Source organism: Lissotriton helveticus, chromosome 10 (genome assembly GCF_964261635.1).
Source record: "Lissotriton helveticus chromosome 10, aLisHel1.1, whole genome shotgun sequence".
Lineage (NCBI taxonomy): Eukaryota > Metazoa > Chordata > Amphibia > Caudata > Salamandridae > Lissotriton > Lissotriton helveticus.
The window spans coordinates 745,216,033-745,236,113 of NC_136071.1; positions in this window are offsets into that span (position 1 = coordinate 745,216,033).

Consider the following 20,081-nt stretch of genomic DNA (forward strand, 5'->3'; position numbering starts at 1 on the left):
GAAACTTTACAGTGCTGCATTGTGTAAAGTGGAAAAAACTGTGCAGGGCCATAATTACAAAACGTTGCATGCTAATGACACCATTAGCCATACTCTTGTGATAATGCAATGCTAACATGACACAGAGTGTTGCACCACAACCAAATATGAGCCAGCAGTATCTGAATGTGACATTTGTACTTCAGTCAAATCTGCCACTGTCTAGAGCAAACTACTTCTATATTCAGACAACCATCTAAGGTTTCCAAAATATATAATTTTCCATTGTTTACATATGATATACATTTAAACATTACACAAGATTCCACTTCTCCATTTGGTTGTGCCTGTCTTTATTTGACAGGTAGGATTCCACGAAAGGCAATTATTCTACGTTAGTAGCTCATGCTCTTTGATATAACCTATGGCTGTTTGTGTGGTCCCCATCCAGTGGTACTGCATTATACACCTTGCCAAAGATCAGCAGAGGTTTATCACTAAGCCATGTAAAGACATTAGGTACTGTGCTCTCACAAACTTCCAATGTAAATATTACTTTTGCACACAAAAGTTGATTGGTGCTACATTTGTTCCACATTGTGTTGCAAAGTGAGGCTTAGCATTATATGCGGGCATGTACTAATCAACGGACATTCTGGGCCAAGGTGTTTCTGCAACTTCAGAATTAGCTAGAATATCTCTTAGTAGTCTTTTAGTTCTTGTTAGCTAAATATTCCAAGTGCTTCTTGATTTATCTGTATCCACATTGTATCTATTTAAAAAAAAAATGTTATTTCCTTTTGCACAATAAAATTAACAATCTCCATTATCATTTGGCTTACCACATATATCATACATCACGGCATCCGTATGAGTTTTCATTATAACTTTACACATTACAGTATATCATTATACATTAGCCCCTTCCCATCTTCCCCACACTCATTACCATTAATCAATGGCATCTTTTATTCCTAACCCTAATGGTGCTGAGTTCACGGGCTGTTGTCCGGGCTTGAGTTTATTCGTGGAGGTTCGCATAGATTCCCTCTGAATTCGTTCCACTTTCCCCTGATTCTGGACCCTTTCTTAGGGCAGCCGCTGTGGGTGTGTACCGTCCTTTCGGCCACCATTGTGACATCTATGTCATTTCTCCATTGCTGGTATGTGGGGAGCACTCCGGAACCCCAGTTCCTAGCTATGTTTATCTTTGCTATTGTCATCCCAAGCGTGGCCCAGTTTTGCATTGCCAAGTTTAAGTCTGTGGTATCCCAAACGTTCAGGAGGCATCTCTTGGGATCCGGCGGAACCTCTGCCACCCCCCCCCCCCCCACCTGCGAGACCACATTCATTACTCGTTCCCAGTAGGATTGTATTTGTGGGCATTCCCAAATTATGTGGTAGAATGTTCCCGTGAGTCCACAGTTTCGCAGACATAGTGAGTCAGGTGCGTGCCCCAGCTTATGTAGTGTAGTGCGCCAGTAGTATATGCGGTGAAGCACCAGGAGCTGTATTAATTTGAGCTTGGATGAAATTGCTCCTTCCCGGGGCGAAGCATGCAGCCAGTTTGAGTCCTCCATGTCTCCTAGTTCTGTCTGCCACCTTTCCCTTAGTGTCGTCGTGGGGTCCAGTTGGTTGTTCACTATCTTACGATACGTCTGGGAGATGGCCTTTTTTTCCATATAGTCAGTGAGGAGTCTGTCCTCCAGGGGCGAGGCCTCTGCTAATTGTGTGTCTGGGGGGATAACGCTCTTGAGCGCGTGTCTGATTTGTATATATCTATAGAGTTCCGTCTCTGCCATTACGTTCATTTCTCGCAGTTTTGCGAAGGGAAGGACCTCCACTTTTACCCCTAGATCTCCTATTTTGGTAATACCAATGAGGTCCCATATCTTGAACCCCTTTGTGTTGGCTAAAGTGCCTAAACGTCGGGTCTCCCAGAAGGTGGCGGCGTCTGTCAATACTCCCTTCCATCCTAACGCTCTTTGAGCTGTATGCCATATTTTGATTGTGTGAGCAGTCGGTCCTGTGAGTGTGTTCTTCCTCTTATTAGTATAAAGGGCTTTCATCAGGTGATCAGTGGGCAAAACATATATATCTAGTCTGAATGCCGGTTCCTCCTGCGGGGCATGTAACCATTGGTTTATCACCACAAGCTGCGAAGCCCAGTAGTACAATTTCACATTAGGTAGTGCAATTCCCCCATCATACCAACTGCGGACCAGTTTATGGTGCGCTATGTGTGCTGGTTTTCCATCCCACAATAAAGTGAAAACTTCAGCGTCGGTTGTTTTAAAATAAGAGGGGGGACGGGGAATGGGGAATTTTGGAGGGCATATAAAAACCTGGGCAGGGCCATCATCTTAAAGAGTGCTGCCCTCCCCAGTAGCAACAATGGAAGTGACCTCCAATTTTTAACATCAGTACAAACCTTTATGAGTGGCCGCATTAGGTTTTCTTCTACAAAAGTGTCACCTGTGGTGTAGCATAGATTCCCAAATACCTAAACCCTCTAGTCGCAATTTGTAGCTCACATCCCTGTCGGAGCTTGGGAGTGGGACCATGTAAAATATAAAGGAGTGATTTTGACCAGTTTACCCTGACACTCTCCCGTATGCAGTACATATATCCAGCAAGCACACCAATGACCGTGCCGGGGATGTTAAATATATTAACACATCATCCGCATAAAGCGAAATTCGGTCTTCCCAGTATGCCTCCCATCTCATCCCGTGGATCATCGCGTCCTGTCTTATCCAGGACGCAACCGGTTCCAGTATTAACGCAAAAAGGAGTAGTGACAGCAGGCAGCCTTGTCTAGTGCCCCTTCCCAGTGTAAACTCTCTTGAGATACGTCCATTTGCTACTACCTGTGCTAGGGGAGCTGTGTATAGTAATTTAATCCATGCACAGTATTTCGGGCCAAACCCCATCTTTTGAAGTACTGCGAACAGAAACGGCCATTCCACGAGGTCAAATACCATTGTGGCGTCTAACAAAAGGATAGCTGTGTCTTCTTGGATCGTTGGTATCTGAGCCAATACTCCATGCAGACGTCTTCAGTTGAGGGAGGTATTGTGCCCCGGCATAAACCCTGATTGGTCTGGGTGGATTAGTGTCTTAAGGTGAGGTTGGAGACGGAGCGCTAATGCTTTGGCTAGTATCTTAGCTTCTGCCTTTATCAGGGAAATTGGGCGGTAGGATGAGCTATTTAGTGGAGGCTTACCTGTCTTATATATTGCTACGATTGTGGATAGGCATTAATCCTCTGGTAATGTCCCCTTTTCAAGACTCTTGTTATACATATTAGGTAAGTGGGGCATGATCAATCCTGCTACCTTGTTATTTAGTTCAATCGGCAGGCCATTAGGCCCCATTGACTTCCCTGTGTGTAGTGCCGATAATGCCACCCCCAATTCCTTGGTCGTAAATGCTGCTTCTAACTCCAACATTTCTTCCTGTGCTAGCGAAGGCATTTTGATGTCTCTGAGAAACTGTACGTTCTCCTCTACAGTGTCTGTGGCTCATGGCGTATATACCTTTTCGTAATGTGTGGTTAGGCCTTCCGCTATGAGTTGCGGGTCTGTCGTGGTGATGTCGTCCTCTAGTGTCAGTTGTGCAATCCATCTGCTTGCCCTCTCTATCTTTTCCAGCCTTTCCAGCAGTCTGCCCATCTTATCTCCTAGTTCGTACAGCCTATGCTGGGTGGCAGTGTGTCTAGCTTTCGTGTCTTTCCATGAATACGTTCTATATTTCTGACATGCCAATGTTAGGGCTTGTGCTGCGGTGTCATTAGTGTTTGTAGCATGGGCTACTTCCGCCCTCTGTACTCCCTCTTCCAGAGTGTCTAGGTGTTGTCTTTGTTCCCTTTTCTGACTGGTGATTATGGACATAGCTTGGCCCCAAATCACCGATTTGTATGCCTCCCATAAAGTGCTTGGTGATTCCACCGATTGCTCGTTCTCTGCAAAATATTGTCCAGTGGCTTTCACAAGTGCTCTCCCAATCTTAGGGACCTTTAGATAGCCTGGGTAGAGCAGGAAGATTCGTTTTCTACCAGGAACCTGTGATGTGTAAGTGAATTGTATCGGGGAGTGGTCTGAGATGCCCCTTGGAAAGTGCGATATATCAATTATCCTTTCCGGGGTTATTGCTAGGGTCAAGATGTAATCGATCCGTGAGAGACTGTTGTGCACCCCGGAGTGAAAAGTGTATTATTGCTCGGTGGGGTTTCTCACCCGCCATATGTCGATCAGTCCCAGCACATCTATATATTCCTTCAGCACCTGATTGTGTCTGGCAGGTTCTCTGGGCGGCCTGTGGTCTAAGGCAGTGTTGATTACTGCATTAAAGTCCCCAACCACAATCAGTTCCCCTTCTGGAAGACCAAGCAGGAATTCACCAAGATCATGGAAAGCTGTGTGGTGGAGTGTGGGGGGGGTGTAGACTGAAACCACATTATACATTTTCCCTTCCCACTGACATGACAATGCTGCAAAGCATCCCTGGCCATTTGTCCATGTCCCTTTCAGTATAAGTAGCGAGCTTTTATGAACCAATATGCCCATTCGCCGGGCATATGGCAGGTGAATTCTGAATGAGCCATCATTTTGACCCCCCAGCGGTCTAGCGCCTTACAGGCTGTACCCACCAGATGTGACTCCTGAATTTGAGCCACTGTTGGGCCCTTGCGTTTTAAGTACTGGAGAACCAGTCCCCTCTTTATGTTATTCCCTAGCCCATTAACATTCCAGGATATGACAGATAAGGGGGGGGCGGCGCCCGTGGTGTCAGAGAACCGGCATTTGGGTCTTCACGTTGTGGTGTTGTATGTGTTACGTGTATCTAGTACACTTTTACTAAAAACAGAATCGTAATATAGGCTTGTGTACAAGCATATTGTGCGATGTCTCTAAACCCTTCATGGAGAAGAACCATAACAATTAAATTAAAACCAAACCTGTCAATTCTCATGTTTCCCCCAACCTTAACCCCCCACCCTGCCTCCCTGCCCGGCGGTTCTAGAACTGCCCGCCACCCCAACTCAGCAGAGTGCTTGAAATCCCTAACTAGTCTGGTCTCACATGGGGGTGAGTCTTTCCGTGACCAGATCAAGACCCTCCCATCAGAGAAGTCTATTGGTACAGTATTGCATATAGTCTGCTGGATCCTACCTGCGGGGGCCCATGCCCCCCGTTCAGTGTTCTTTCTTAATCAAAGTTCTTAGTCCCGGTCTAGCAGTGGGCAGTGTTCTACTTCTAGTTCCAGCTCCTGATAACGGTCTCTCGTTAGCAATTTGGATTCAATGTCTCAGTCCGTCGACTTCAGTCTTCATGCTCTTCGTGTTGTAGCTGTCCTGAGTCCCAATTTTGCATCAGTGTGTCGTCTTTCTTGGCTTCCATCATCCCTCCCCAGCTGGCGTTTTGTGAGTTCTCCAGAGTCTTGGATCCCTTAGCCGTTCGCCATCCCTCCAGCCAGTCCTGCGCAGCTGCTGGTGTCTCAAAGAACCATGTCTTCCCTTCAGATTCGACTTGCAGCTTCGCTGGAAAAAGCATTGAGTATTTTAGTTCTCTGGTACGCAGTTCCTTTTTGACTTCGGTGAAACTGCACCGTTGTTGTGTAACCGCTGCTGTATAGTCAGGGTAAAGAGTAATTTCGGAGTTGTCGATTTTTATCGGCAGGGTGATGCGTGCTGCCTGTAAGATGGCATTGCGGTCTCGAAAGTAGAAGATGCATGCCAAAATTGGCCTTGGAGGTGCGCCCGGGCGAGGTCTGTCCCCCGGTACGCAGTGCGCCCTCTTCATCGGAAAATAATTGGACAGCCCTCGTGGCTGCAGCTGATTCTTGATCAAGTCTTCTGCGAAGAGACCTAGGGCTGGCCCACCTGCCTTTTCTGGTACACCAACTAGGTGCGCATTGTTACGCCGGGAGCGGCCTTCCTGGTCATCAAGCTTAGCCTTTATCATTTTGTTGTCCGCCTCCAGTCTTTGCACTTGTTGCCTCAATGTCGCCGTATCCGTGGACAGCCCCACCGTCGTCTTTTCCACATCAACTAGTCTATCTGACATTTTCGCGAAGTCCGCCCACAATAAGGAAATGTCTGTAGAAATTGAGCCCATCAAGGACTGCATCGTTTGTAGGGCCACCATCACATCCTGGAGGGTCACTTCCTCGGTGATATCTGGTTTGTCTGCCGTCAGGACGGTGGCTTGCGTTGCGTCCATTGTATAGGCAAACTTGTCCAGCCTGGGGATCTACTGTGTCCTGGGGCCTTTGCCTCCCATTGCGCCCCACTTATATGGTAGGTTTTATGCCCATGCGCAGTGTTCTCTGTTGCCCTCTGTGTGGGGAGACTGCACACGTGGCCTCCCGGTGTTCCCTGCACTCTTGGCACAGGTGTGTGTGGGAGCAGATGTCTGTGTCCCAGTTCCTTCTGTCACTACGTTCTGCTAATGGGAGGCAGAGGGGCATGTGGTTTGTTGCACTGGCCCCACACCACCTGTCTGACACTGCAACTTACATAGGGGTCCATGTGAAGCTCTGGCACAATCACGCTGGTTTTCCCCCTTAGCTGGTATTCTGGCTGTGTTTGCCCTCACTGGTGGTCCATGTTAAGTCTGTATCCCGCTGTGGTGCTTGTGTGTGTGCCCCCACCTCCGGTGCCTCTCGGTCTTCCGAGCCCGCTCCTGCCGTCTCCGCAGGCCCAGACACATCGGTTGTTCCAATGGGTGCCTGTGGCCCTTCGCGTTACTCTCTTGCGCCGCCCACTTGTGTGACGCCGTGGTCCGATGTGGGCCTCTGTTTAATCCCCTCAGTCACGGACGTTTCTGCAGACGATCAGCGCGCCGTGTGTTGCGGGTCTAGGTCGCCTCGCTCACCAGTGTTTGAATGAGCACCGGCCTCCGCTGCCGATCTCTGTTCAGCGCCGGCCTTCTCACACTTGGGGGGTTGCTGGCACTTGAGGTCCTGGCTTAAGCGTGTCTCCTAGGCCACGTTCTTCCCTCAGTCAGATCTCGGCGGTCATTTGAGTCACAGGGGTCAGGAGCAGCTCAATCGGCGTTGCGAACACTGCCGCACAGGAATCTCTTAAGCAACACCGTGTATTTACAGGATAATTTAGAGGATTAAAGTGGGAAGGTCCCATCTGGCACGGTTAGACTGCGGGCATCTTGTTAAGATGCTAGCCACGCCCGTGTCTATTTTTTTTAATTATAAAAACAGCTACGAAAGAGGCAATGACTAACAGCCTTCGGCTGTGGATAAGAGTACAGTGGGCTATTAGTTGGGGAGAATGTGAGTCCTTCCCAAGTAATACGTCCAAAATCCTGTCAGGTCCAGCACACAAGTTCAATAAATTAACCTGGGTGCAACCCCTAGTAGCTATGGCACAGAGCAGACAGACTCAACATACGGAAAAATGTGTATTTAGCAGTACCAAAACAATGAAAACAAATCAAAATACAAGGCAATACAAATCTCTGAACCAATTTAAACAACTTGAGAACATTTTATAAAGAGAAATAACACCAAAATGACTAAAACCCAATAAGGGAAATTGGAAATATGAAGTGTTTAAGTTTTAGCTTAAAAAGGGGTAAAAAACTAAAGTGCCTGTCAGAAGTCATGGTTGTATGACGTTATAACGCATGCTTTTACCCTGCATGCCATTACAATGCAAATCTTTACCCCGACTTGCCGTCCGGGTGCGCTGGATGTTGGAATAGTACAATTTACTATTCTAACTCCAGTGTGCACAACAGAAGGGAAGGTGTTGGAGTTAAATCCAACACCTTATATCCCTACAACAAGCCATTTGCGTTGTAACGGCATGCGGGGTAAAAGCATACGTTGTAATGCATGCGTTGTAATGGCTGTTTCCCGAAGTCACTGCTCGCAGTTGACCTGACCCTATGTACAATTAATCCTCCAGCAGACCAGGTTGGAGATGAAGTCCTGCTGTTTTGGCCCAAAAATCTCCAAAAGGCGAGATTCTAATTTCACACCCACATACTGCCTTCATCGGTTCAATAGCTTTTGGGCCTTCTCTCAGTCAAGATTTCAATCTTCGGATTTCAATCTTTTAGGAGCTAAAAATTGTCCAGCGGGGCAAGTCTAGAAGCTCTAACTAAAAATGTCCTCTCGAAAATGGACACTTTACCAAAGTTCCTCAGGTCTTGGAAGTCCAAAAATGGTTTCTTCTAAGGCTCCTAGGAACTCAAGGACAACCCTTAGGGGCCAGGACTCAATCCAGCAGATTCCACCAGTAGGGCCCAGTCCAGGTCCAGTTGCTATTGGTCAGGTGGTCACTCCAGGAAAAAATGCCTCTTGCAGCTCAGCTTATTAGCCACACAAAACATCAGCCAACTGACCAATTGAATCCACTTATCAAATCTGGGTACAATTGGGAGCAATATAAAACGTATGTCTCCACACAGGTCGCAGACAGCAAGTCCAGTCTTCTGCCACAGGTCCAGATGTGGTCTGATGAGATGGGGTGAGGTGTCACTTTCTTAAAATGTACTAGCCAGTTGGTGGGTGTGACTTTTGGACACTCCTAACCAATGAGAAAAAAGTTCCTGAGGGCAACCCTTTCCACTTTTAAAGCACATCATGTTTCTCTTACCTGCTAACTATTTCACTATTCTGAGTTAAATCCCACAAAGCCGAACACTTCTGACCTTGAAGTTGGCTGGTGTCCCAGCCACGGGTGTGTCTGGGGAAATAAGCAAATCCCTTTTCATCAAATGCATCAAACTAGTTCTGCGATCAGCTCCCTATTCCACTGGGCTGATGCCAAAGAAGCTACACTCATTCATAGGAAAGTACTATTGACAGAGAGCAGCTACTGGCAGACTAATAATAATTAGTCTACGGGAGCCTCAGGCTGGAAAAGTCTAACATTCTTAAAAGTTACTTTTCCTGTACATATATAAAAGCTCTAGCTTCACTTTTGCTTGGAAATTTGGATAAATATTAAACAATATCGGTTGAATGATTTTCTTAGCTTATTCTAAGTTGGAGTTAGCAAAAATAGTAGATTCATTGCATTGCATTTTGGTATTCCTCACAGGAACAGTCAAAGCCCTGCACATTGAGAGTAGCTTCTTGGGGGCTAATCAATATAGGAGCATGTCAAAATTACATTTTTGTGTGTACCATTTTTGAATAATAGGCACCCTTCCTTGTGGGGCAAGGCGTACATACCGACTTATTTAATATGTGAAACTGGGGATTTTTTTTGTCTATAGTGGTTATTTTTACAGGTTCTACTTCCAGTTTACAAGCTACAGCAGCCAGGTTGTACTTGTAGGTCTGGAGCCATGTTTTTCCTTGTCAGCCTACTGGTTGGCACCATAGGTGCTGCAGTCCGCAAGCGTCATTTAACTTTCCATGCCATTGGTGTATTTTCCTATGCCATATAATGTGCACTTACTAGAAAGTTCACATATTGGGTATTAGCCAATTGTACCAGGTTTTAAAGTATGTGAGCACATACACTGGTGACCGAACAGCAGTACTCCTGTGTGCAGAGTTCAAGCACCATCAGAATTAGTCCACAAAAAATGAGGCAGACCATCCAAAAGGGTGTGATTTCTCACACAACCGAAAATGATCTGTCACCAAATATACAGGCTCGTGTTCTAGGGATAATTAGAAAATAGGCCTTAGCTGAATGTAGTAATATGTTTGGAATATAGATGGAACATTTGCTAGCCAGATATTCTGCTGTTTTCTGAGAGACTGTCGTATTCATAATGGTCACATCCAAGTACTGCATCAATAGTGTTTTAGAGTTGAATTAACTCTGACAGATATCAAGCAGCATTAGATATGGTCAGAATGGGGAGTTCTCTGAGCATATAGGACTCCACAGATGGATGCAGCGGGTGCATCTTGTTACCAATATTGTTCATTCTTTACATTAACAAACTGAATGATCAGTTGATTGAGCGTGGACCGGACGTACCATCAAACGTACCATCAAACAGCAAGCAGCAGGTTCCTGCAATATTTTATGCGGACGATGCCGTCTTCCTACCCTGCATACCCATAGGCCTATTGCACCTAATTGAGTCTTTCTCTTCTTTTATTCTGTCCCTAGATATGGGCATTCATTATTCTAAATCCCGCTGCGACTATGGCTTTAGATAAGAAATATTAACAACTCTTCATTGAACCAGTTGTCGTGTAGTTTCCACTGATCCATAGGATCTGTGCGTTTGTTGGACAACATAAACTTTGGGTGAGGTTCCTAGACTGATTCCAGGCACCCCCACAAGATATGTTGGCCTAGAGACCAGCTAGCTCACAGTGCCACCATAAGCCCTCCTAACCTTACCAGGGAGCTAATAGTTTCTGGCAACCACTGAACATGACAACCCTGTCCCCTCAGGGATCAAGGTCACAGGTCAGGACCTTTCGCGCTGCCACTTGTGCTCTTCAGTTCTCAGAGAAATATACAGAGTAATCACAGTGGGACTTTTTTCAATATATGTATCGAACCTACGTTATTCTTGAATAGAATACATGTGCTGCAATAATCAGTAGACAGAAGCTGATGAAAGTGGTTACAAGTACCAAAAGAGTAAAGAGTAGATACAGTTCTATCATGGTGCCAAAATAGTGTATATATATGCAATCATATGATACAAGGCAATAATCAGGCGTACTCCTACTATGCAAACCCTAATCTGCATGTACCTAGAGTGTGTGTGGGTGTGAAGCCATAATCCCCCCAAGGGATGATCCAACCCCATTACCTGGTGGGAGAGAATGTAGGCCCCTGTCCTTTTTACAAACTGGACACAACTCAAGGAGATGTCAGACCTCTGCATGGTGAAGTCTCAGCATAATTCTTATTGGACATCAGACCATAGAGACATACTCACATCACTACAATCTGACTTGCTTGCTAAACAATACTTACATACACGTGTTATTACCACAAACCTGTTCATCTGTATAGTCGCAGGTGCCAATGGATTTTCATATGCAACCTTTATTGAAGGTGAGACAGTTCTGATTGTGTATCAATCACATTTATATTACATTATGGAAATGCATTTTGATCCACTGATAAAATGCTGACTCCATTTCAGATGGCTATAGTTAAGGAACGGCACTTGCACATGGGAAACATAATTGTCATTCCTCAAATTCCAGCTTTAGAGGCTGTTACAAAAACAAGGATTCTATATGCTAAACCCCTACATCCACGATGGATACAATGGGCAACATCCGTAACAGCTACAAATGTAGACTTTGTCTTTGACCCTTCTTTACAAACACAAGAATTTCTCAAATATGAGCATCTATACCCCATGCTCAACAATATTTTGCATATTGAACAAAATAAATATGTTGTCTATACTGATGGTTCAGTCCAGCTTGCTAAAGGCACCAAGAACCATATTTAGTGGCATGGACCTCCGTTCATGATTTGATTGTGAATTCCAACCGTAAAAAACTTGCATGCTGTCCCTAGGTGATTACACTGAGCAATTTGCTGAACTAAAAGCATTGATTCTTGCACTGGAACATACAGAGTATGAAATTCCCACACTGATAGTGTGTGATTTGTATTATTGTGTCCAGTCTTTTAATGTTAATTTGCATTATTGGTAGGAGAATGGATCCTGAGATTCTAAAAGAAACACTATAAAGCGTAAATTTCTTTGGGGTTTGGTGACAGACCTTAAAGATAGATCGCACTGGCTCCTATCATTCATACTTATAGTCATCAGCATGTTGGAACACAGGTAGAGAATTATTTGGCGAATAAATCTGCCAAGTCTGCAGTTTTGACTGCAACGGTTGCTGTGATTACATACAAGGGAAGCTGATGATATACTGGCTGCTTTCAATGCTAAATGCGATGGCACCCCTGTGCCTAGGGGCTTATCAGCTAAATACACTTATCAGTTAAGAGAACAAAATGTTCCCTTTACTATGATTCCAGTGGTTTGTGATCGTGTTATTCCCAACCAAGCCCACAGGCTCACCTTAGTGATAGCCACCCATGAAGCTGTTGCATCTGCACAAGCTGGTTTGGTAACCACAATTTCGTTATTACAACAAAGTTATTGGTTGCATGGCTTGTACAAACAAGCAAAGAAATATGTCCTTCCTTATGAAATTTGTCAACAATTTTAAAGTTTCACTGTAACTCATCCACCACAGATGCATCTGTTGATGTCAAACAAATCTTTCAACTGCATTTATTTGGACCATTCTGGTCCTCTTAATGTGGATGGTACACTTAAATTAAATCTAATAGCATTTAATTCTTGCTCAAGGTAACACTAGGCGTGGCCACAACATTCAGCTGATGCTCGCACTGTTATTAAAGATTTGCAAGTCTTTATTGGTTCATATGCATGCACTACATTCCACTCGGCACAGGTCCCTGTTTTAGCATCAGAAGCGTATATGATTCTTTGGCTTCCCTGGGTAGAGAAGTGCATTACTTCTTCCAGCATGATCCAGAGGGAAATTTTGTGGTTGTGAGGATGAACCGTGACTTAAAGCAATACTTAACAGCTAGAGTATTAGGATAAGGACATAGCTGGATCCATAACTTATATGGGGTACAAAAGAGCACTTAATAATCTCCATAAACAATCTCTGGGTGGTCGGACTTCATACGAGGTCCTCTTTGGCATCAAAATGTATTTTCCAGACCTTGATGGTCCTCACATCCTGCCACAAGCCACTACATTTGATGTAAATTATTGTTCTGCTCTTTTATAGGATTTGCACACTTCTGTGATGGCCAAGCAAATGAACAGTTGAATACGTCTATCTCTGCCGGAGTGAAGGAGCAGCCTGTGCCTTCTGGCTGGATTCCACAGGGGGTTTGGTCTGTGAGAAAATTGTGGGGAAGAAGGAATTTGGGCCATCATGCTGTGCACCGGTACCAGTCCTTCGCGTTCAAAGTACCACAACTGTTATATTGCTACTCTTCCTGGTTATGAAGGCAATCATTTTGGCTCCATTGATCAAGTACAATTGCATCATGTGGTCAATTATAAACAATAGGCCACAATGACTCCTTGGTAGTGCCCTCTCGCTACCACGAAAGAATTTTCTCTAAAGATTGTGAGCAACATTGAAGCAGTTTCTACCTAGCTTGGGGTAGGGGCCAGTGAATGGACCTTATTTGATTCCTGATTCTGCTAACAATACCAGCCATCTGACAGAAGTGAGTATTGCACTTGATATTGAGTCTCCTGCAGATGAGTTGTTTCTGATGACCTGCCTTTCAACGAAAGTACCAGCTATCTTTTTTCACCTGTGGCTCCTGTTTTTCAACAAACTGCTTCTGGTTATTTTGGAGTATCAGGTGATTTTTCATCTGACTCTTCTGACACTTCTAACATTTTAGACACTACATATACTTGTGTTTTAATTTCATAGCTGAAACGCACTTATTTAGTCCCTACTTGGATCTATATTTAAATAATACATTCCCAGGCTTTCCCTATTTCTTTGGATTGGATTTGGGATTGTTTTCTTTTTGCTTATAAATGAACAATGCCTTCCAGAATGCTCTGACAGAGAACTCAACTAACAACACAAGAATGCCATTACTGATCAAGAAAAAATTCTGTAATAATAAATATACATCCTAAGCAAGAAAACGAATTCATGAAAGGGTATTGGCTATTTAATAGCTTTTTATTTTAAAGTATTCTTTGATAGATTTCAAAATTTAATACAAAGTACAAACATTTTTATACTTCTTCCAACAACACATAAATATATTCAACATGCACACAATCATTCATTCAAAACCACAAACATATCACAAATAACCAAATTGAAATCAGACACTCACATGAAAAAAATATATTCTGGACATATCCAACAAGACAACAAACAAGGGAAAGCCACAATCTACAAAGGGTTATAAAAAGTAAAAAACTATTTCATAAAGTACATTCCTAAATCTCAAATCACTTATACGAATTTATTTGAAATTAATAGTAGAAGGTAATGTACAGAACTAGGAACTCCAGGTTAGACTGTTTGAACACCTGGATGATCCCGTAGATCACAGTGGCGGGCGCGTTTCGAATCCCACTACAGTTGGTAGGGATTCTCTTCAAGGCCTATTGTAGAAATCTGAAGAAATAGAAAAAACAGAAAGAAAAGAAACATCAGTGATGTCAAATCTTTTAAATTCTTAAAAACCAATTGAGGGCACATCGGGAGCACAACTTCGCAATGCAACACTCAGTCAACGCATGAGCTTACCGATATCTTATTATTATTATATGAGACAATCCTGGGTTTGTGCTGGAAGGACTAGATAGTCATACAAGGTCCCATTCCTATGTAGCGGAGCAAAAGACAATGGAATGCTCACTGGACTGTATTATATTAATAAGCTGCTCTCACTATAGTTCAATAGACTACATATCAGGGACTTGCTAAAATTAAAGATATTTATTCACCTAGTATTCTTTCCATTGCCCGATTGGACAATTGGCAACATTTAACAATTGATCACAAAGAACAACTCAATGGTTCTCCCCTTATCTCTTGTCTAGGTCATGATCGAATGGGCTGATCTGACTATTTAGTCATAGCCGCTACCTATTTTTCTTAAGATAGTGGCCCCCACTGATCATTTAGAGGACAAATGGCACCCCTCTATTATTGGAACTTCTCTTTCGTGCACTACACCACCACCACCTTGACTTCTGGTCCTAATGAAATGCCAGGGATCCTTTGGACCGACATAGGCGTGAAACATGTCTACCTCATAAGTTACCTGGGTACATTACGCCTTTGTTGGTAACTCTGAACCTAAGGGTTTTTTTTCTCTGCCAAGGGTACCTTTCCATTAAAAGTTCTCTAGGTATACCCTTGGGTAGTTTTAACCTCACTGCATGCATGATATCACTCTACATCCAGGACTCTACCCACAAACCCACATGCACCAAACGGTAGTTGTCTAAAAGATCTCCACCAAAGTGACCCTTCGGGGGACCCGCAGGGCATTGCACCACCGGCCCGACGAGGAGCAACCACCTAATGATGAAGCATGACATCCTTCGGGGTGTGTGAGAGCAACAAGAGACAATAATTGTCTTTTCTTAGTATTTCCCCTCACTCTTTTCAATGAGTCCGTGACCTAGCATTTTTTCCTTTTTCTTCCTCCCCCCTTTGCATTTTTGAGTGCATGTATGACCTTCAACATCACTCATTTTGGAACAAGGCCCCCCCTTTTTGTGTTAATTCCATGGTATAGAAGGGTACATTTAACTCTGCACTTTCAGGTCTTAACAGGTGGTTGTTGTGGCCATTTGAAATTGACACAAAGAGTGGTCATGCTTGTTCTTTTAATTTCAAACTGGGCTTTAAGACAAGCAGACCGGGCCCTCGTTATTCCCAATCTCCACACTCAGGAATAGTCACTATGTATGTGGTAGGGAAATTGAGCCAACAATGGTTGGAACATTGCGCACTGACTGCCATAAAACAGCATCTCTCCCTCCTGTTGGATGATATTGATCTATCTGGTTTCTTGTTGGGTCCTATGTCTCCACATTCTAAAATATTAATGTATGCCTCTTACAATGAAATTTGGAAATTGTCACAAATGGAGGCAGCTGCAAATTTAGGGGAAATGTATCTGGATTATTTGGATTAAGTAATTGCTGCTGTTGATAATAGCATTAATACATTGTCTTCTTGCATTTGCAGGTTGTATAAAATTGTCTCATCTGTAATTGATATTATGCAAATTGACATGTCTTTCTTATACCATTGGCAAAGTCATGCATAGATCAATGATGTCACTTATTTGGACACTTTGGGTACTAAATCAGGCTGAGCGCCATGGAGTTATTGGAACTCTAAGTAACTATTTTTGTCGTTTAACCTAACACATAATCAGCAACTCATGGCAAAATAGATGCCACTTACACAATGTTACAAAATGAGTAGTTAGAACAACTGCCTTTACCAGTACCTAAAACACATTCAGTAGTATGGTTAATACAGATAATAAAGTCTTTGCCAATTTCAACATTCCAGTTTACATCTAGCATGAAACATTCCCAGGTACAAAACAAATGACAACTCATGGAGCCTGTAGTACTTCAGGAGCAAATTTGGCTTGTTATTTAAAGGGGAAAAGCAGCCCTTTTGATTTTCCCCTTATAATCTTGCTTTCCAATAGAAGTTATTTGATGTTAAATGACAAAAATGGTAGAGCAGGTGCCCCATACGTCTTTTCTGTTTTTCAGATTGGACTTGCTGTAATATTATACTCTACCACCCAACTCACGAGGTTTCTGATATTATTTTGCGGTCTTTCATTTCAACTTTGAAGGCTGATTTCAACAAGCTAATCAGACTGAAAGCCATATTGTTTCAAAAAAATGTGGGACTTACATCTACCTGAGAAACTTATGAACTGCAGGTTGCAAGGACGTCTACCAAAATACAGTCACCTTCAAGCACTAACCTCCCACAGCATTTTAGTGAGCTTGTGCATAGCATTTTAATTCTTCCAATACTGCCAGAATAGCTCACTGTTTAGAGCAATCAGAAATGGCTTAGCCAGTACCCGTCAGAAACTCTTTGAAGTGATACCAGCTTATATACATTCTCTATTTTCCAGTGTTTTTGGAGGTATACCATTGGTGTTAATCCTCATTGCCAGCGTTTTGGTTCTATTCTTGTTGCTCCACAATGGATTTTCTGTATCGAAACCCCCTGGTAAAGAAATTATCACTAGTCCAGCTGTGCTGTGAAATCATGATATGATTATTTGGAGTTCTGCTGCTCCAGGAACTGAATGCTGACTGCTCATTGTCTTTTAGACCCACCTGGTTTACCTGAATGCAACTCGTGTTTCATTGCCTGTGGTGTTCCTTCGAGGGGATACTATTTGTCTTGCAATGCAATTGACTGTTCCTATGTAAATGTTTCGGAGTTGCCCCATGATCTTGCAGTTACTTCAATGGGCATTATATGAGCTGCCCCCTTCCTGGGAGGTGATTGCTTTGGCTCCTGGACTTTCAAACTATGGCTCTAATAACACAGATGCAAGACAGAATTCTTCCTTAGCTCGGCTGATAATGAGGATCATATTGGTTCTTTGGAACTTTTGAATGGGGATATTTTGGAATCATCTTCTGTGGATGCTGAATCCATTCTGGATTTAATAAACATTAACATTGTGGATGACATCTTGGGTGCCTCCAGTTTAAATTAATTTGGGCACCTTTTTTATATATTGGCTCTATATTCATTATCATTATGTCTACATTTTTAAATTGTACAATTAATAGCATTGCTTTGAATTTGCTTGGCTTTTAAATTTGTAATATTTTGTTAGTAGCTGAGTTTCTGTCACAACCATGCAGGGGGTGTAGTGCTTTTACTTTAGGGCCCACTTTGGCTCAACCTTAGGTTAGCATTTACACTTTTTAGGCTGGCTTTCCTCTGCTTCAGGGATGTTTCTTGGAATTCGTTCTGCACATCTTGTACAAGGTTGCTTGGAATACATAACAACATAGCATACTAGCGTCGGCATGCTGTGGCTCATAGAAACAGTCTGAAGCCTATGCCACAGCAGTGGCAGTGCCACATGCACATCGGTGGACTGCGTACCATGCACCATATCTTGCATGGCACACAGTGCATGCACAACAGTGCATGTGGCAATTCACACTTTCCCTGCCTTTCTCCCTACCTTTTCATTGCGGGTGCCCGCATAAAAAGGTCGGTGGACAGGCAGATCGGAATAGGCACTGTGTTGCCGACATCAGCACTGCTTCCATTCCCTGATGTTTTCCCCACTGCCACAAAGTTGGGATCCATGATCTTTGCAGTGGCAGCGTGTAGCATCTGGCTTGTGGTGGTTAGACCGACAAGGAGGTGGTGGTTTGATCGCCACCACAGGTACCACGTCCTGGGACTGCTGTATTCGTAATCGGCACCCTAGTGTAGTTGCAGCTGCCTAATTATCACAACTCATTTGCTACATAATGGACTACAATAGTTTCAATAAATGAATCATAAACTTTCTTTGTATCTTCCTTGTGTTCACCACGGGCATGCATGACTGTGTGAGCAACTAAAGGGGTAGGATCTGTTCCCATGGTTCCTTTGAGGGCTAGAGTGTAATGTTCAAGGTTGCCAATATCACCTGTGGCTCTGGGTAGGTTAGAAGATCAGGTGAGGCACTGTGAGTTAGCCCGGATTTGGGTAGACCGGTACTGACGTTGTAGAGAGACTTAGTCCTTACACTTTGACGTCCTGTCGCCCTAATATACAGTCCTGCTTTACCAGCAGTGTCCATGCAAGATAGGCATGCCCTCTTCACTAACCTCATCTGTATGAATAAGTCTGATAAGATATGGCTGTAGCATGCCTTTCCTGAGTGCAGGTGAATGAAGAGGGTTGTAGTTGAAATCCAGAAGTCCATCAACAGACAGATTATCATCCCACAAAATTGTGCTGTCATTGAGCCCTATCTGCAACTTACAGTCAATCACTTGGAAAGGGCATTGTTGCTAAGGTGGGCACAGTACACAATTTGCTCTGGTTGTCACTGGGGCAGTATGGGGGGAGGTTATCCCCATGCATGCCCATGTGATGATTTTTCCCCCAGTCTTTACTTCCTGGTATCTTTTTCTGCAAGTATTGTGTTAGGTACACCAAGGGCCAGGTGTAGGTAATTCTAATTTACCGATTCATAAATACCGAATTTTAGCGATTCGGTATTTATGAATGGGTAAATATGAAGGTGGGAGATGTAGGTAATTCTTAAATTTGAATTACCGAATCGGTAACATTCGGTATTTACCGAATCGGTATTGCCCATTGATTCCTAAGGGCCTTGAAGCCCATAGGAATCAATGGGCAATACCGATTCGGTATTTACCAAATCGGTAAATACCGAATCCTGCAAGGGTGCAGGGGGTGTCACTTTGACACCCTATAGCACCCCAAATACAGGCATGTGTGCCATGTGGCACACAGACATGCCCTGAATTCGGTATTCGGTATTCGGTATTTTACCACCCAATAGAATTGGGTGGTAAAATACCGACTCTTAAGGGCCTGTGGCACTCTCAGGAGTGTCACCTACATGTGGAATTACCGAATCGGTAAAATTACCGATTCGGTATTTTATAGAATCGGTAAATTTACCAAATCGGTAAATGTACCGATTCTGTAAAATGCTGGCCCCTGCATGCCGAATCCTAAATACTGGTCGGTAATGGCCGAAATCGGCCGTTACCGACCGGTATTTCCTCTCCTACATCTGGCCCCAAGTGTTTTTGATACCCATACTGAAAACTTATGACTTTAGCTTGTGTTGACTGGACCTTAGCATTTTACAGTCATTGCAAGATCTGTCCATGTGTGCTGCCATGAGATTATTTTTAAAATGTGTTGTTCGTTGTTGAAATACTATGCATATTTAATGTTGTTTTCATAAGTATTTTAACTGTAATTTGGCTGTTTATAATGATTAATGTATACTTTTCTGATTAACTACTTTAAATCGGATAAAGTACTTGGCTATTTGATTGTTCATATAGAAGAATTATTAATACTTACACCTTACTGACAAAGGGAAAAAACAAGGAAGTTGTCTGAAGTCAGGTTCATTAATAATATTCAAAACATCACACACTTCAACACTACACCATCTATTTGCAAAGAAAGGATTTCATTTGAATTGTTAGGGTATACACATCTTTAAAATTTCCAAGGCAAGCATTATCTATGTTTCTGCTCCATATTTAAGGAAATTTGATTATATTTGCTTTTCAGTACCTGCAATGCCTATGAGGTCCCTCTCCCCAAATAAAAATATCGGCCTTTCTCTCCGCATCCTCCATAAATCAACTTCAGTGTTTGACAGATAAAAGAGCCATTTGATGGCATCTCCAGTAATTTATTTTGTTGTTTTGGCATTACTCCAATACGCAGTTGACTGAGGAACATTATAAATGCTCTCTTGTAAACAAGATCTTTTTTGATAGTTTCTTTTACATTTTCTGTACCTTTATCATGTTATTGTTCCATGTAACCAACCCCTGTGCACTGACATTCCTGACACTACTTGGTAG